General features: G+C 38.7%; 2 pseudogenes; both read right to left on the bottom strand.

Annotated features, from left to right (window-relative positions):
* Positions 1 to 7857: 7857 nt before the first annotated feature.
* Positions 7858 to 9058, bottom strand: LOC143679287 (large ribosomal subunit protein uL13 pseudogene; annotated as a pseudogene).
* Positions 9059 to 16119: 7061 nt separating this feature from the next.
* LOC143679286 (coiled-coil-helix-coiled-coil-helix domain-containing protein 2 pseudogene) lies at positions 16120 to 16581 on the bottom strand (annotated as a pseudogene).
* Positions 16582 to 18891: the final 2310 nt, after the last annotated feature.

Below are 18891 nucleotides of genomic sequence, written 5' to 3'. Positions count from 1 at the left end.
AATGTGTACTTTAATGTTTAATTAAATGGCTAGTAGTTTTATTGCACAACACTGCTTTCGAATAAAAACTCCATGAGGTCAGCAACTAGAACAGGGCTTGACACACTGTGTAATTGCTTTTGAATGAATGAATGAAATGACGCTTTTGTCATCTCTCTTAATTAGATTAAATCAAATCCCACCTCAGCTAATTTAATTAAGCAAATATCTAAGACCTACTATCACAGTGCTTTTCAAACCAAGGTTTCAGAAGCAATTTACTGAATAGCAACCAGCTTCATTAAAAAAAAAAAAAAAGAAGGGGCGGGCCGCGGTGGCTCAGCGGGCAAAGTGCTTGCCTGCTATGCCGGAGGACCTCGGTTCGATTCCCGGCCCCAGCCCATGTAACAAAAACGGAGAAACAAAATACAATAAAACAAGAAAATGTTTAAAAGATGTTTCCCTTTCTTCCTCCCTTCCTTCCTTCTCTCTGTCTTTAAAAAAAAAAAAAAAAAAAAGAAGAGAAATTGAAGGGAAAAAAAGAAAGTGAATTACATGTAGTAAAGGTATTTCATGAAACTTTTGTTTTTGATTTATGCAAGTGTGTGGGTATTGTATCCTGACAAAATATTCCTGTGAAATATTCACATTTATTCACATACACTACATATATACCTGTGGATATATAACAAAAAATATCTAAAACCCATGGATGTAGGCAAATTTTCTCTTTAAATGTATTACTTGGTAGCAATGGGTGATTTTTTTCTTTAATATGCCCCAAGATTTCAGTGGATACTTATTTTTGACTCTGTAGGCCACTTGGACAAGGTCCATGTTTTTGCCTGCATTCAAATATGATTATGGGGTGGTTTTATTTTTGTCTTGCTCCATCACGGTCATAGAAGGGCCTTGTCTGACAAAAAGTTTCTATGAGATTGTTTATGCTTAGCAGGAGACTATAATGAAGCATGAGTGCCAGGCCAGCTTCTAGACACACCAGGGCCCAGCTGGCAGGGCAGGTTCTTTTCCTGATGTGTGAAGCCAAGTAAATTAAGTTGGATAACTTCCATTTGTGTTTTTGACAAATGAAAATTGATCATTGGTATCTAAGAGGTTTTTAGATTGTGGCATATTACTTTTAATTTTGAGAAATAGAACATTTTTTCTGATTATAAAAATAATAATAATACATATTATAAAGCATTTATAAACCATAGAAGAAACCACAGATAGCTTGTATTGATGTTTTAATATTTTCTGCCAATCTGTTTGTATTAGTCAGGGTTCTCGAGGGAAACAGAACCAACAAGAGATGCCGGTTTGAAACTGTTGTGTACCCAGAAAAGCCATGTTCTTTAATCCCGTTTCAGTATTATGGGGTAGGACCTTTTGATTAAATTGTTTCCATGGAGATGTGACCCACCCAATTGTGGGTAGGACCCTTGATTTGGTGGTTTCTATGGAGATGTGTCTCCACCCATGCAAAGTGGGTGCTTATTGGAGCCCTTTAAGAGGGAGCCATTTTGGAAAAAGCTTCAGAGCAGACAGTATCCACACAGGCAGTGACCTTTGGAAATGCAGAAGGAAAACATTACTGGGGAATCCTTATGAAATGAGAAGCCAGAAGTGAAGGTTAGCAGATGTTGCCGTGTGCTTTCCCATCTAACAGAGGTGTCCAGAAGCCAAAGACCCCAGTGGATGCCAGCCATGTGCCTTCCCAGCTGTCAAAAGTGTTCCAGACGGCATCAGCCTTTCTTGAGTGAATGTAACCTCTTGTTGGTGCCTTCATTTGTACATTTTCATAGCCTTAGAGCTGTAAGCTTTCAACTTAATAAATTCCCTTTATAAAAGCTGTTCATTTCTGGTATATTGCATTCCGGCAGTTTTAACAAACTAAAACAGGAGACATCTATAAATATATGAGATTTTATAAAAGTGTTTCATGAAATAGATGCAAATGTTCCAAGAAATGATCATAATGATGAATATGCAACTATGTGATGATATTGTGAATTACTGATTATATGTGTAGAATGGAATGATCAAAAGTTAAGAATGTTTCATTTGTTTGGTGTTTTTTAGTATTAAAAAAATTTTTTTTAACTGTTTCATGGAACTGTGGGGATGCATGAGTCCAAATTGCATAGAACAGGCTGCGAGATGACAGCTCCAATGAAGGTCTTCAGTGAATCCCCCAGGAGAGATTGGCTGGCTGAAGCAGAGAGAGAGATTCTCTCTTCTGACTTCTCATTGAAAGCCTTCACCTTATTAACATAGCTAATTGTGGAAAACACTCCCCTTGGCCGACTGCAGATGTTAGCAGCCACGGATGCAATCAATGTGCTGGTGATTTAATAAACCAGCCTTCTGGTTGAAGGGAAAAAAAGAAAGTGAATTACATGTAGTAAAGGTATTTCATGAAACTTTTGTTTTTGATTTATACAAGTGTGTGGGTATTGTATCTTGACAAAATATTTCTGTGAAATATTCACATTTATTTACATATACTACATATATACCTGTGGATGTATAACAAAAAAAGTTTAAAACCCACGGATGTAGGCAAATTTTCTCTTTAAACATATTACTTGGTAGCAGTGAATGATTTTTTTAAATATGCCCCAAGATTTCAGCGGATACTTATTTTTGACTCTGTAGGCCACTTGGACAAGGTCCATGTTTTTGCCTGCGTTCAAATGTGATTATGGGGTGGTTTTAATTTTTGTCTTGCTCCATCACGGTCATAGAAGGGCCTTGTCTGACAAGAAGTTTCTATGAGATTGTTTATGCTGAGCAAGAGTAATGGTTGCAGGAATGGTTAGGCCAGTACTTCCTTGACCAGACAACTGGGCACCATCACCTGGCCAAGTTGACCCGTGAACCTAACCATAACACAGTTTTTGCAGATTTTTTAAAAATGGGAATCATATTGATGATAAAGCATCTTCCCCAATTTACTGTAAGCATAGAGCATTGTTTTGTTTCAAGTTTGTTGGAAGAACAATCTAATTCAAAGATCTCTTTGTTGGGACTGTTTTTGGAAAAAATAATAGTTACTCATTTTTAGACTGTGTCTTAGTTTGCTAATGCTACTGAATGCTATATACTAGAAATGGATTGGCTTTTATAAAGAGGATTTATTAAGTCACAAATTTATAGCTCTAAAGCCATAAACATGTCCAAACTAAGGCATCCAGATAAAGATACCTTGAATTCAAGAAAGGCTGATGGCATATGGAACAGCTTTTTCATCTTGGAAGGCATGTGGCTGTCATTGGCTTGTCCTTTGGCTTGTGGTTTCAAACAGCTTCCCCGGGGGCATTTTCTTTCTGTATCTGTCTGTGTCAGCTCTGAAGCTTTTTCCAAAATGGTTCCCTCTTAAAGGACTCCAGCAGGAAGATTAAGATCCACCTGGAATGGGGAGAGACACATTTCCATGGAAACCACCTCATCTAAAGGTCTCATCCACGATTGGATGGGTCACATCTCCATAGAAACAACCTAATCAAAAGCTCCCATGATAGGTCTGCCCCCACAAGGTTGGATTAGGAAAAAGAACATGGCGTTCTGGGGTACATAATGGTCTCAAACCAGCACAAACTGGATTTTAAAAATTCCTGGTAAATTATAAGGTTAATCAGTTGGCTGGGGGCTAATGCTGGGTTCTTATTATCAGTTAGGCCTATCAGAAAAATCATTCAAGCATTTTCATTATGTATTATGAGTATTTCCCATGTCACTAATTATTTTCCTAAAATGCTCTTTGAAATTCTTATAAAAATTCTACTAGATGACTGTCCACTGTCCTATAATTTGATTTTAAATTAAAATTAAAAAAATTCAAGATACAGAGACATGCTGAGATTTTTTTTTTAATTCAGGTATCCACCAGCTACAACTAGTAATTGCTAACATTTTCCATATTTGCTTCAAGTAATTATTTTAATAAATGAAAAAAATACTTCAGATGCAGTTGAAGTCTACTTTGTCCCTCTTTATTCCCACCCACAATTCTATTCATCTTTCCTACCATGACCACTCAGGTAATCACACTAATCTTATCCATCTTCCCAATCAATAGGAAATGGATAAATAGGAATTGAAGGGCAGACACCTTATTTTTAAGGCATGGCTCCGAACTTGCATGTATCACTTATTTCATCTTATTGCCAGAACCTACAAACAGAGTCTTTAGGTCCAAGAGAAGCTGGGAAATGCATTCTTTTTTCTGGGGACCATGGGCCCAGCTAAAATTAGGGCTGTGGATAAAGATAAGTAGTTGTAAGAATGAGCAGTCTCCGTGATTTTTACACTACTATTTCTGTGGCTTGTATAATGGCTATTTAGTAGCAGTTAACTTCTGTCTTCAGTCTCCATCTTGCCTCACAGAATTATCATTGGATATGTAAGTAGTTTGTAAACTGTATAAATGATTGAATGAATGAACAAATACTAGAGTTATTTATATAATTACTCTGCGTTCCTTCCAGATTACTAACTTTTTGGTAGACTTACTCCTCTTTCTATCTGACCTCTCTTTTCCTGGCACTTGCTGTCTGTCCACCTCTCTCCATAATGATCATGGAAATTAGCTCGTAGTAGGAACCCAATACAATTTAATAGAATATCAAGAAAACTTAAGATTTTAAAACAAAGAGCCTGGATGTAATTAAATTGTATTATGAGAGCAAATACAGATGCAGAGCAGCCAATCCATTTGGAGAAAAAATCAATATATATGTTTGCATATGTATTACAAATTTTCAGAGGTCTTATAATAAATTATTAATAGAGATTACTGTGATGACTGTGATGGAGGTTACTGTGAGGAAACCAGTAGTTTCAAAGGCTTGAAAGATTTTTATTTTAAATTTTATAAGCAAGGTGGTGCAACGGTGGCTCAGTGGCAGAATTCTCACTGCCATGCCGGAGACCCAGGTTCGAATCCCGGAGCCTGTCCATGAAAACAAATAAATAAAATTTTACAACCATTGGTGTTCTTTGAATCTTTAACATGTACTTGTGTTCTTTTTATAATTAAATAAAAAGATCATAGTGGAGTACTTCCCAAATTTGGTATTTTATGCATCAGTAGTATTTCCTAGAAATGTGGGTCCCCATATAAGTACGCCGTTTTTTAATCTTGCCAATAAAGCTCATTAAAAGCAACAGTGATCTGCCCTTACCATTTCATGAATGAAAGGATAATCTCTAAATAATGGGCAATCCTTTCATCCGAATAAATTGAACTCGGTGAGAAATTCATTACATTGTCCTTATTTTTCTCAGTTTTGCTTTGGATCTTTGAAGTTTCTCATATAGGTGAAAGAACAGAAAAGGAAATGGTGGTAGAACTTCACCTCAGCTGCTGATGTGGTTTTTTTTCAAGGCTGCCTCAGTAGAGGTGACTGCAAAGTTGGCTACGGAAAAGGAAATAATTTTTTTTTAAATAGCATAGGGCATAATAATTTGAAACTGCTTGTAGATCAAAGTTTTAATTTACTAAAATCTCAGATATGTAAAAATATGTGGAGAAGCCCAAGAACATTTCTATAGAACATATATGAACGTGAGTCTATAATTTTTTACTGGCTATTTCTGTCTTACCCTGTATTTTATATCCTTTAGTATAGGTGTAGAGGCTGATGCAATTCTCAAAAAACTGTGCCAGTGTGATGAGAATTAGATTTGAAGCATACCTCTATGCTGATAAGGAGATATACTTCCAAAGTTGTTTGGCTCTTCACAAATCTGTGAAGAAAAAATTTTTTTCATAGTCAAAAATTCCTCTTCATCATTTGATATAGTACTTTTACAATTTACAGAGGACTTTTGTGTACACTGCTACCTTTGACTCTCTCAAACAGTCACACAAGGGAGAAAGATTAGTAACTGTTTTCTTCATTTTGTATGTGAGAGAAAGAGGCACAGAGAGGTGACTTCTCAGTGTCACACAGCTACAGGATGATGGAGCCCTGCTTCTGGACCCAGTATTGAAGCCAATCAATGAATGCATTTTCTTGGATCACATGATGCCTTCAGTGGAGCATAGCTATAGCATAAACAGAGAAGCTGTAGCCCAACAGTTCCCATCCACACTGCAAGAATAGCAGTTTCAAAGTTAGAAGAACTGGGTTCAAATTCTGGTTCTACAACTTATAAAACTGCCCTGCTTTAGGCACAACCTCTCTGAGTCTGAGCTTGTTTACAGAGTAATTCCCAGATGATAAAGTTATATAGGAAAATGCTAAACAGATGTTAAAGAGATGGATAAGCATTCAATTAAACATTTTCCTTTTTCTAGTTACCATTTGTAGTTCAAAATTATTTTTAAGTCATTTGACTAAATCACACTTTAAATTTCGTGTCAAGAAAGGTCTGAGACCTGTCAATTTTTTTTATTTGACAGTGCAATGTGTCACACAGTAGCTGCTCAATAAATTCTTTTTGAATGACTCAACCTTTCAGCGAAGTCCTTCCCACACTGATCATCACCAGCACAGAACTCTAGTGTCTTTTTTAGGACAACATTCAGGATAGCAACATATATTCTGAGAAAACATAATATTTTAGAAAGAACTTTGTAAAACTGAGATTATATGCAAGTTAAGGTATAATTATTAATATTCACAACTGGCTAATTATAGGACATCCTAGTCTTACTTTCTGGCCAAATTGGCCTCCAACTGAAAACCTGGGGTCAGTGATGAACACCCTCTCACTAAGGGTCAGTAGCCTTTAGTAGTCCTCACCCCTCGCTGTGCATTAAAATCACATGGAGAACTTTTAAAAATCCTAATGCTCAGACCATACCCCCGATCAAAGAAATCAGATTCTCTGGGAGTGGTTCCAGACATCAGGAGTCCTTAAAGCTCTCCAGGTAATGCCAAAGTGCGGCCAAAGGTTGAGAATCTTTGTCTCAAGGGATTTTTCAAAATAGTAGTCCAGAGAAGCAATTTGATGCCTTTAAAAGTGCAAGTGCCTAAAGAGGAAGCCAGAAAGAGAAAGCAGCCAAATTGTTACCCAAGCTGTCTGGCAGGCTAAAAGAAGTGTGGTCATCCTGACTTTTATTAGACAGGAACTGTTCCGCAGTCAAGGTTTTAGAGTGAGCCATTGGTGGGAAGGCTAATTGGTGAGAAAGAAATTGCTGCACATGCCTCATGGGTATTCTTTTCCCTTCCTCTGAAACAAAAGTTTCTAAGTATCTGTCTACAGAAATTAAAGGTGTAGACTTGGCTCAAATTGTTACCTTCTCCATTGGTCATCTATGACCACCAGGTTTTTAAAATTGCACTCCAGCCACCTCTTGGGAAACCCCCATTCTTCTTTTCTCCTTAATTTGTCTTTGTAGCACTTATCATCAATCAAAACACTATTTATTTTACTTATTTTATTATCTCCCCACAAGAAACTCTAAGTGCCATGGAGGAAGAGATTGTTGGGTTTGTTTTTTTTTTCTCTTTCACTGATATAGCCCCAGGACCTAGACTAGAAGGTCGGTAAATAATTGTCAACTAAATGAACTTTGGACTAAGAATACTAATACAGACTAATATTGGTTGAGCACCATATTTCAGGCACAGCAAATTTCTCTGTGACCTGCAACTTCGTTTTTTTGCAATACCACTGACTGAAAAATAAAGTTGGAAGAACAGCTCGTGGCTATGAAACGTGGTTTGGATAAGTTAACACAGAAACAAGCTCTTCCCTTGAAGCAGGAAAGTGTTCTAAGGCATTGTCCAGTGACAAAAAACAGGTTATACAACTACATAACGGTACAGCATACCACAGGATAGACAAGAGTCTGGACGGATATGCATGGAACTGGTAACCACTGCTAAATCTGGGGAGATAACTGGGCTATAGCAGGGGGTAAATTTAGTGCTGATTATAATGCTTGGAGGTTTGCCACACTCATATTTTCACACTTAATTTTTTTTTAATTAATTTATTTCTTATCACATTGTACAGCGAAAGGGCAAAGGAAGTACCTGTAAGCCCAGGACACAGTCTTCCCAGCATGGGCCTCTATGAATACCCTCTGAGACCCCCAGTACACCCCATACACACATGTGATTTCTAACACTCTAACAGCTGCAGAGTATGCTATGGAACCACACGGAATGCTTTGAACAAAGATCCCAGTCACAATTTAAGGCCCCCCATTATAATCTCCCAGCCTTCTTTTGCAAAAACATTGAAACCCAGATAACTGGCAGTTCCCACTGTCAGTTTTTGCAAAATTCTCTCGTGAACAGGTAGGCCAGACACCAACTGTGGCAGCTCTTAGCTGTTGATCTCTTGAGCAGTGAACTCAAACACACTAGGGCCCTCTGTGCCTCGCTAGCCTTCTCAGCCCCAGGCTACCTGGAGATCCGGGGCTGCTGCCTGAGGACACCCCACATTCCGGGGAGGTGATAGAGGAAGGGCAGGCCAGGTTCAGTGTGAAAAATAATATTTTTACTCTTGAGCTCAGACCAAGAATCTATGGGTCTTTAGGCCCTCTGCGTATTTGCCAATTTTCCTTCACATTCTTTTCGGACTGCTTCGGTAGCCTCACGAGCTGCTGTTGCTTCTGGTAGTGGATCTTGGCCTTCTCCTTCCTCTTCTCCTCCAGGGTGGGCTGTTACTGCCTGGTACTTCCGGCCAACCTCATGAGTCCAACACCCCAGGCAGGCAAACTTTCGAGTGGGCTTCAGAAGCTCAAGCTTGAGGGCCACAGGAATCACCATCCGCTTTTTCTTGTCATAGGGGGCTGGGTTTCCATTAAACACCTCGAGGCAGGCCAGGGAGCCTGGCCCGGCTTGGTCTTCCGGGGCAGGATGCAGCTGGGGACCCGGAAGTGGTTGGGGACCCGGACGTGGTAAGGGGCTCGGGAAGGGTTACTGTCCGTGTGCGTGAGGAAGAAGGTCACGTACTTCAACTTATTTCTATGGAAATTTCCAGAACTACTGATGCCCTCATAGCGCCCGCCCACCACCTTCCGTTCCAGCAGTATCTGCTTAGCCACAGTGGGGACTGGGCGACCCAGGAGATGGCCTTGGCCAGTGAGCGCCAGCACCCGACCCTCTGCCATTTTTGGCAGCTGCCCGGGAAAGATTTAATTTTTAATAAGTCCTTTTTTTCATAGATACTAAATATCAACATACCAATTAAGTATGGAGTAGTATTTATATAGACAATGTAAGTGGCAAATGCATTAAATTAATAAGTTCTTCCTGAGAAAAGCTAAGAGAATTCTGTATCTAAATGGGTCTTCTCATCCCTTAATAAGCAAAGTGTGTGTGTGTGTGTGAACTAGCATGATTTTGATCTGAAAAACTGACCCATAAGTCATTTTGTTATAAAAGGCAGCAATTACTTATTAGGGTGGGAGTGGGGAAGTGTTGGGTGTGTGCTGGCCAACCCTGAGGCTGATAGCTTATCTCTTAGTTTCCACTCTTTCCAGCCAAGAGCACACTGGGGTAGGGATTAGAGATAGTAGAATTTGGAGTGTATATTAATTAATTTTCTTTACACATGGCCCTGTTTGAAAAAATAGTGGAAGTAGCTTCTAGAGTTATGGGTAGCCCAAACACCTTAAAAAATTTGGCAATTGGTGTGAACTGAAAAGAGGAAATAGGACAATCAGCTGGACCCAGGAGTGAGGATAGCATTAAATTGGGCATCATCAAGTTCTGCATCTTCCTTAAAGTAGGCTCCAAATTTTGTTAGGTGTTTTTAACAACCAAAGCAAAGTGGGAAATAAAATTGGTTGGATGATTCACCATGATTTTGTATTAATATAAATCGCTGTTCTAGGAAAAAAAAATTTTGCATGTCCAATAATAAGACAAGCAACACGTTTCCCCAGTTACATGATTTAATCTCCACACAATCTTAAATTCAGTATTTTCATATGGCTCATTTCTTATAATCTCAGTCAATATAGGCCTAACCTTGAACGTCAAGTCAGTGGCAATAATTCTACTAGTCGGCAGAGCAAAGGTGTTCTGCCTCATGGCTTTCTGAGGTCTGGATTGACCCAAACATAAAAGTAACATGATCTGAAAAGGGCAGAATATTCGCACAGCGATCTACCACAAATATTGTTTCAGGTGTTAGCCCACGTGTCTGATGGGGTCTCCTGTCCCCCTGAAACCCAGATGAGGTTTTTACATAACCTCTGAAGAAATCCAAAACCTTCCCCAAGATTTCTGTCAATGCGTGGGAGGTTTAAGCCCTCAGAGTCATTTCTGCCTCTCACCCCCTCTCCTGCCCTTGTCACTGTGCCAAAGCCAGGTGTGTCCACCACCCCCACCTCTGCCCCCTGCACTGCCCTTGGACTTCATGAGGTTATGAAGCTGGGAAGAAAGAGAGTGTATTATGTTGCTACAATGCTACTTCAGATTGGACTCTGGTCCTCCCTCCCCTTAAAATATTGTTAGCCATCCGCCCACCACTACTTCTTATAACCCCTAACTGAGGTCAGCTCACTGGCTGTTCTCTGTTCTCAGTCCCATTCCCTACCTGCCCAACACGAGGGGGAAAAATGACAATTTCCTCTTGCTTTCTCAAATAGAGGCAATTTAACCATCTTTTTTTTCCAGCCTTCACGGTCTTGCACTTCTATCACTAGGTGATTTATTAAAGTATTTTCCCAAAGGCAGTTCTTTCCCAAAAGAAAAAAAAATTGACTAGCACTTGAACTTTTGATAAGAATCAGTATTAATTTTTTATCTTTTTTTTTTCCAGCAAATTACATGGAGCAATTATGATGTGTTGGGCACTTTGCTAAGACTAAATATATGACAGGAACAAGATGAAGTACTTGTCCCAAAGGAAGTGGGGAACAGACGTGCAATTAAATGTGCAAAGTGCATAAGCTTTGTGATTAGGACAGGTCAGAGCACTGCCAACAGCATGTAATCCAGATAAGGGTCAATCAAAATATCAATTTGAGGTGCACGGGTGGTTCAGTGATAGAATACTCACCTGTCTTGTGGAAAACCTGGGTTCGATTTCCTGCCAATGCACCCAAAAATAAATAAATGAATACAATATTGATTTAATTCTTTAAGAATGTAAAAAAATTGCTGACAATAGCACTCAAAACAAATTTTATATTTTTAGGCCATCTTCAATAACTGTCTTCTTAGCAGTGACCTAGAATTGCTAACACTTAGCCCTGTGTGATCATGCTAGGGTCTTTGAGGGGGCAAAATTATAGCACCCTTCTTCCTCACTGGAGTTCTCAATCAGTTAAGATACTAGAGAAAGGAGTCGGCAGGTGGAGACCAAAGTGTCACCTTTATTGGTGATGAAGGCCAGGTTGGAGGACAAGGGTTCTATCTGTGGGCAAGTGACTTTCAGATACTGAGCCCCCAAATGAGGCAGACACATTATTCGCAGTAGCCTAAATGTGGATGCAACCCAAGTGCCCATCAGTGAATGAATGGATACACAAAATGTGGTATGGACACACAGTGGAATGTTATTCATCTGCAAAAAGGAATAAAGTTCTGAAATATATTGCAACCTGGATGAGCCTTGAAGACCTCGTGCTGAGTGAAACAAGTCAGACATAAGAGGACACTTATCGTATGATTCCTCTTATCTGAATTACCTAGAGTATACAACTTCACTGAGACAAAAAGAACAAGAAAAACGAAGCTGTGGTGATATGGACATTTAATAGAGTAAGCATGCTGTATGCCTATCGGTGGTTCTCAAAGTGTGGTCCCTGAAACCTTTCAGGGGTCAACTAGGTCAAAAGAGGCAAGATATTATTTGCTTTTTTTTGTCCTTATTTTTTTTCACAACATTCAGGGGAGTTTTCAAGAGGCTGCATGATATGTTATATTGCAATAGATTTAATGCAAATGCAGGTATGAAATCCAGCCATTAAAGGTGTTTTTCTAAAAGTGTGAAACAGTGCCACTCTTTTTACTTATTTTTTTGTTTTGGAAAATGTAGTTATTTTTCATAAAAATGTTTATGTTAACATATAATCGGTTTGTTGTTTTAGACAAATATTTTTAAATTTTCTAAGTTTTAATATCTAATACAGTAAATATCAACAGGTATAACTGACATAAGCAAAAACTCTGGGTCCTCAGTAATTTTTAAAAGTATAAAAAACTAAATGCAACATGAGATTCTGCAGTGAGACTTGAAATAGGAAAAGCATATTAGAGGAAGAACTGGTGAAATCCAAATAAAGTCTGTTAGTTTATTTAATAGTTTAGTTAATAGTATTGTACCAATGTTATTTTCTTAGTTTAGATAAAGGTATCATGGTTATATCGGATGTTAACATTAAAGGAAGCTGGATGAAAGGTACATTGAAACTCTCTGTACATTCTTTCTAACTCTTCTGTAAATATAAAATTACTTCAAATTAGAAGGTTTGGTTCTTGTTTTTTTTAAGACCCAAAATATGGCCTACCACATCCCAAGCCTTGAGTTAGGATCTGGAATACAAAAATAAGTGTATGCCAGCTGGGTGCAGATTTACAGGGTATAGCAGCTAGTTTTAAATCATGTCTTACAGTCCTACAAACTGATCAAGTTTCCCTCCTCTCTTTGATGACTAGGAAGCTCAGAGTCAAATTTGACCTTATTTCTGGCAACAGAATGTTGTAGAACGTTTCATGTTCTAACTCATTACTGGTTTTACCCAATTTCCTACTTACATTTTCCCTTAGCACTTATTTCTGTATTTTACTACATAAATGATGTACTACCATTTACACTTCCGTAAGCCACATCAAATCCTATTTGAAACAAGACAGGACACAAGGAAGAATACTTAGGGTGAAAGCTCAAAGATTTCAAATATTTTTAAAAACATATTTTTTAAATCTTGGGAATGTGTAAGATACCAGCCTGTCTTTGATGAGCTTACAACATATTGTCACACATGCAAATGGCACTAAAAATACCAGACTGACAGGTTACAAAAGTAGTACAGAGTACTGTAGGAACTCAGGGGAAATAGAGGCCTGTTCCAGGAGGTTGCTTTCACCCAGGTCCTTGAAGAGTTGGAAGACCTTGAAAAGGTAGGAATGGTGGGTACTGTATTAAGTGGGCATATAAATATAGTGTCTAACCATATCAAGAATTTGAATAATCAAAATATACACATATATTGTGGCAGATAAGCTGCAATTGGAGCACAGTTTCAATACCGTTCTGGCATTTTCATTTACTTTAAAATGAATTGGACTGTGTGTACCTCATTTTTTTTTCCTCTGGGTGATTCCCATTTCTAGATTTTTGTATCCTTTTGTAGACTATTCAAAATTTATCCCTGATTATCCAATAATCTGAAAGAAATGCTAAATCTGGCTACTTCTATCAATGATAAGTTTGCCTCAGAGGAAAAGAAATCTCTAATTCCAAGTTTACACCAAACTTGAGTAGAAAATACTGTAATTGGAAAGTGGCCTGAAGACTGATTAAAAGCTACAGTCTTTTATTAATTCTAAGATGCATCTTTTTTCACATTTCCAATTTGAGGATGCGTCTTATATGGCATGTCATGGTTACCTGATGGCATTTTTTTTTCTTTCTAAGTGATGCATAAAATAGTGATGCTTCTTAGATGAGATGAAAACCAGTATTAACCCAAGCGAGAAAGGAGATTCTGAAGGTAAATGATATGCGACTCACAGGCTTAAGGTCATCACCCAACAAAATGCGAGCCACGAGGACAGACTTACAGAAAGGGGTAAATTCCCTCAGCCTGAGGTTTCCAGGTTTTCATTCTCCAGCTCTCTCACTTCCGGGGGTTCTTCCCTGCTCCAGGACTGCAGGCAGCCCATGCTGAAGTTTTATCCAGCCTCTAGGCATATTCTCATCTCCCCACCTACTTCGGCCTAGATCTGGACAAATCCCTTCGCCTTTCCTTCTTCATGGTAAAGGCTGAAATTTTTCAAAAGTGATTTAACCAGAAAATGAAGGAAAAATAAACACAAAGAAAACACAGTAGTATGGAAACATGAAGCTCAAATCAGATTTTATAGTTTTCCTATTCTAAAGGACATTGGGGCTATCCATAGGTTTGGCACAGTTAATTGGAGATTCCAGGGCGCCCACTCCTTCCCCTTAAACCTACGAGGAGGGGCTGCTAAGCAGGCTCTCAGCCCAGCTGGCTTTGGGCTGGCACCCAACAGATGTTGGAATTCTCCAGTGCTTGTGTGCTTCCCCCAAGGACCACTTTCTGCCCCGGTTCAGGGTGGTCTATGGCTGCCTGGTTCCTTGAGACCCCGGAGACAAAAGCAGCCTTCCCTCTGCCCCCACAGAATTCCCTCCATGGCTTCAAGCTTCCGGCTCTGATTCCTGCTCAGAAATCCTATTTCCATCCGGGTCACCCAGGACCTCTCTATTCTCTGTCTCATTCACTTTGACTGACAGAAACAAAACTTGTTGTGGAGGTGACTATTTCTCCCTGTAGGCAAAGCTTAATCTGTTCACCAGCCGTTGCCAGCTGGAATGTGGGCCCCACCTTTCTAGAAGCCATGCGGCCTGTGGTAGGTGCTCTCTTTCCTCTTTGCACAGGGTCAGCTCCTCACTGGGGTTAGCAAATAAGGAAGGCAGTGTGGTTTGGTGGACACCAGACAGATGTCTTCCCACATCCTGGCTCAGCCACTTTCGAGCCATGTGACCTACTAAGCTTACCGGATACTCAGTTTCCTCACCTGTAATATGGGGTATGCCTTTCAGGGTAGTTGTAAAGATTGAGTCAAGTCAAGTATAGAAAAGCATCCACCACGATGGCTGGCCCACTCTGGGCCCACAGCAAGTGCTAGTTCCCTCCTTGTTCTTGCAAATTAATTTGCTTCTTTGGATCATCTGCTGTTTGATTTTATCAAATAATATGCATTCAGAGAAGTGTACATATCAACTGACAGATACCCTTGTAAAGGACGATGATCCCTGAGATACCTTGAGCTCTGTATATTTTCATATCTTCCTTCCTTCCTTTAAAATGCCAATATTGTCTTCTCCTTCAGTAAAAATGTTTTTCCAAAATATTTTATCTATAGCTTTATGGTAGAATAAAACTTCATAGTTATAGAAAAAAAAAAACAACAGAATTTTTCACAGTTAAGGAACACCATCTTCTTACTAGGTATTTGTTTGGCTAAGAGAGGAATTTTGAGAGATTTGCTATCTCTAAAGTGCTTTGTGGTCAAGGAACTCACATAACTATGATATTCCCAAGTGACAAGAATTGTCACATCTTTCCCAAGAAACCCCTTTAGGCTTTAGGAATGAAGAAGAGGGGCAGCTGCGGCAACTCACATTAGATGAATATTTCTTCAAGAGAGTCTGGAATCTCAGAGTTAACAGGGTTAGAAAGTTTAAAGCGAAATTCACTGAAGTGATAGTTTTCATTCCCATGAGGTAAGTGGGAAATAGAGAGATTAACGTTTTGTAGGAAAATTTGAGCCTATAACGCAAAAATTATTATTGCAATAGGTATGAAGTAGGTAAACTTTTATTTAGATTGTTCTCTTTCTCCCCTCTTCTTTCTCTCCTTTATTTCTTCTTATATTGTGTCATTGGTGAGTTTTCTTCAACACCCACCCTTGCATCCATGAACTGGAAAGCAGACTCAGCAGTCAGCAGCCACTGTTAGATGCTAAGTCATTCCTAGGCCCAGTGTATTGGGTTGTAGTCATCAAAGTCAAGAAAAACCACCCTGGTGAGTCAGGCCGAGTGTCACGGGATGGATAATTAATGAGAGGAAATGACTCTGATTCCAGTTCTACCTGTTTGTATGTAGAATTTTTAGTTCTTTTAATTCTAACAATCTAAATAGATATTGAGTATTTTCCTAAGGTAGAATCTTTTTTTTTTCCCCCCTTGGAAGAAAATCACTTTATTCTAATTAGTCATGGATAATGACATTACAGCGGCTGGCTTAAGGAGGCAGCACAAACATTTGTCCAGCCCCAAACTCTACACCATCTCATTGAACTCTTCTATAAGAACACCCTCTCCTTTTGTGATTCTGAAGCAAAGACGCTATTGATAGAGAGGTTTAACTGGTGATTTTACACTTTATAGTTTCACTATCAGTTATAGTTTTATGCTAAATTAACCTGGTCATTAGATCAGATTTTCCATTTCTTCATTTTCAATTTCAGATTATGCTAATCCATTTGCCATTCTGCCCTGCTTCAGCACCTCACTGAAACCATCACAAAGCTTAAGGTCACCCTGGTTCTGGGCACACCCCAAAACCCGTTTCATCTCATAGGGGCAAGGGCCAAACTCCTGCTGCTGCTGGTATGCTGGCTGGGCTCCCTGAGACTCCTAGTAAGTGATGTCAGGACTTGAGGGTTCAGCACTGCTCCCAGCACCAAGGCCCCCAGTGATGGCATGACCCAGAGTATGCCCAACAGCAGAGCCCACAGCCACGCCAGCTGCAGTGGTTGCCATCCGGGCCATCAGACCTGGCTGCCGGGGTGCAGGTGAGCCAACTGCAGATGGTGGGGCTGCTGCTGGTGGCTGAGCTGCTGGTGGTGGCCTGGACGCAGTTCTCATCTGAGGCGCCCGGCTGGCCAGAGGGGCCATATGTGAGGTATGGCTTCGGCTTCCACGCGGCATCACAACCAGACGGTGGTAGCTTCTAGAAGGATGAAAGTCTGAGAAGTAAGCTAAAGTAGAATCTTAAGAGTAGAAGGGACTTTTAATTTTTTTGAAAGTTATTATTACACTGTGCTAGACAAAAAAGTGCACATGCTGTAAGTACAGAGGTCAAGAATTTTTCACAAACTGAACCCGCTCAGGCAGCCAGCACCCAGCTCCATAAACAGGTCCCTTAGCTGCACCCCAGAAGCCTGGAAGGTCCTTTGTTCTTCGAAAGGCCTTAGAAGCGTCATTATATCTATTCATCTGCCTTTAGGTAGACCCATGCCTCAATTCACCCATACAGATGGGCAGATACTCTATGTTTTAATTTTATTTATCTCTAGAAGTAATTTACCCATACATAAAAATTTTTAAGTAAATGTGTAAATATTATCTTCCCATATGTGCTTTATTGTAATGGCAGAAAATGTCTTTTCTTATTTTGCTTTGTTCTTTCTTTTCCTCCTCCACATGCCTATGTTAATTTTACCACCCCACAAACATCTTTGTAATCACTTCCCAGGACAAGAAACAGAAACACCCAGAAGGTGTTTCATGTGTCCATCAAGCATTTGTCCTGCCTTGTTTTTTATGAACTGTACTCCTGAGTAACCAAATAACAGATGAGGGAAAGCTTCTTTCTATAAATAGGTTCCAATTAATAAATTAAAAAAAAAAGAAATGGTAAGATTAGAATATGGCCATTTTCTCAGCCTCAATAAATTAATCTTATCCCATCTCAAACTTTCCCTTTCCTTCAAGTAAGTACTCTCCTGTGTTTGTAGTGGCCACTTTCTTCTATTTTTTGTATAGCTTTATCATCTGACTAGCATCCTTAGCCGTCATAGTTTGGTCTTGCCTACTTTAAACCTTTGGATTTTCTAAATTTATTTTAATCCACTGGTTCCCCTCCATTCCATTCTTTCCCTCAAATTCACTGGTTGGAGAATGCAGATCGTTTCAGCTATAAAGTGTCTCACAGCCTGGAGTTCGTGTAGTTAAATATCTTTTTCTGTCCTCTGTGTTTCCTGTAAAAGTTTCCTGCTAGATCTAGAAGTTTGAGGAGGTGTAGTCACTTGGACTAGGTGACACATGGCCCCGAATTCTTTCACTGGGAGGCCTGCAACATCTGGTTTTCACTCTGTTCTTATTATATATATATATATATATATATATATATATACATATATATCATTGGTACTGATATATAGAACCATTTTGTAATTGAGGCTGCAAAATGGTGATATCCTATCTGCTCTTTTCTTTTTTCTTTTTTTTTAAATTAATTTATTAATTAAAAATAAAGAAAAAATAAAACATCAACATTCATAATCAGTAATTCACAATATCATCACTTAGTTGCATAGTCATCATTTCTTAGAACATTTGCAGTAATTCAGAAAAAGAAATAAAAAGACAACAGAAAAAAAATAAAACAAACACAGGAAAGAAAAACAAAGATTATACCTACCATATCCCTTACCCCTCGCTTTCATTTATCACTAGCATTTCAAACTAAATTTATCTTAGCATTTGTTCCCCCTATTATTTATTTTTATTCCATGTATTCTACTCATCTGTTGACAAGGTAGATAAAAGGAGCATCAGACACAAGGTTTTCACAATCACACAGTCACATTGTGACAGCTGTATCATTATTCAATCATCCTCAAGAAACATGGCTACTGGAACACAGCTCTACATTTTCAGGCAGTTCTCTCCAGCCTCTTCATTCCATCTTTTTTTTTTTTTAAACTTTTTTTATTAATTAAAAAAAATTAACAAAAAAACATTAAGATATCATTACATTCTACATATACAATCAGTAATTCTTAATATCATCACATAGTTGCATATTCATCCTTTCTTAGAACATTTGCATTGATTTAGAAAAAGAAATAAAAAGACAACAGAAAAAGAAATAAAACGATAACAGAGAAAAAAAAGATTATACATACCATACCTCTTACCCCTTGCTTTCATTTACCACTAGCATTACAAACTAAATTTATTTTAACATTTGTTCCCCCTATTATTTATTTTTATTCCATACGTTCTACTCTTCTGTTGATATAGTAGCTAAAAGCAGCATCAGACACAAGGTTTTCACATTCACAGAGTCTCATTGTGAAAGCTATATCTTTGTTCAATCATCATCAAGAAACATGGCTACTGGAACACAGCACTACATTTTCAGGCAGTTCCTATCTGCTCTTTTAAATGCTATTAATTGAACTGCTTTTTTTTTTTTTTTTTTAAGATACTCTCCCACATTTGTTATTTGGT

The sequence above is a fragment of the Tamandua tetradactyla genome, chromosome 4 (genome assembly GCF_023851605.1).
Source record: "Tamandua tetradactyla isolate mTamTet1 chromosome 4, mTamTet1.pri, whole genome shotgun sequence".
Taxonomy (NCBI): domain Eukaryota; kingdom Metazoa; phylum Chordata; class Mammalia; order Pilosa; family Myrmecophagidae; genus Tamandua; species Tamandua tetradactyla.
This window is presented reverse-complemented; position numbering and strand designations above follow the sequence as displayed.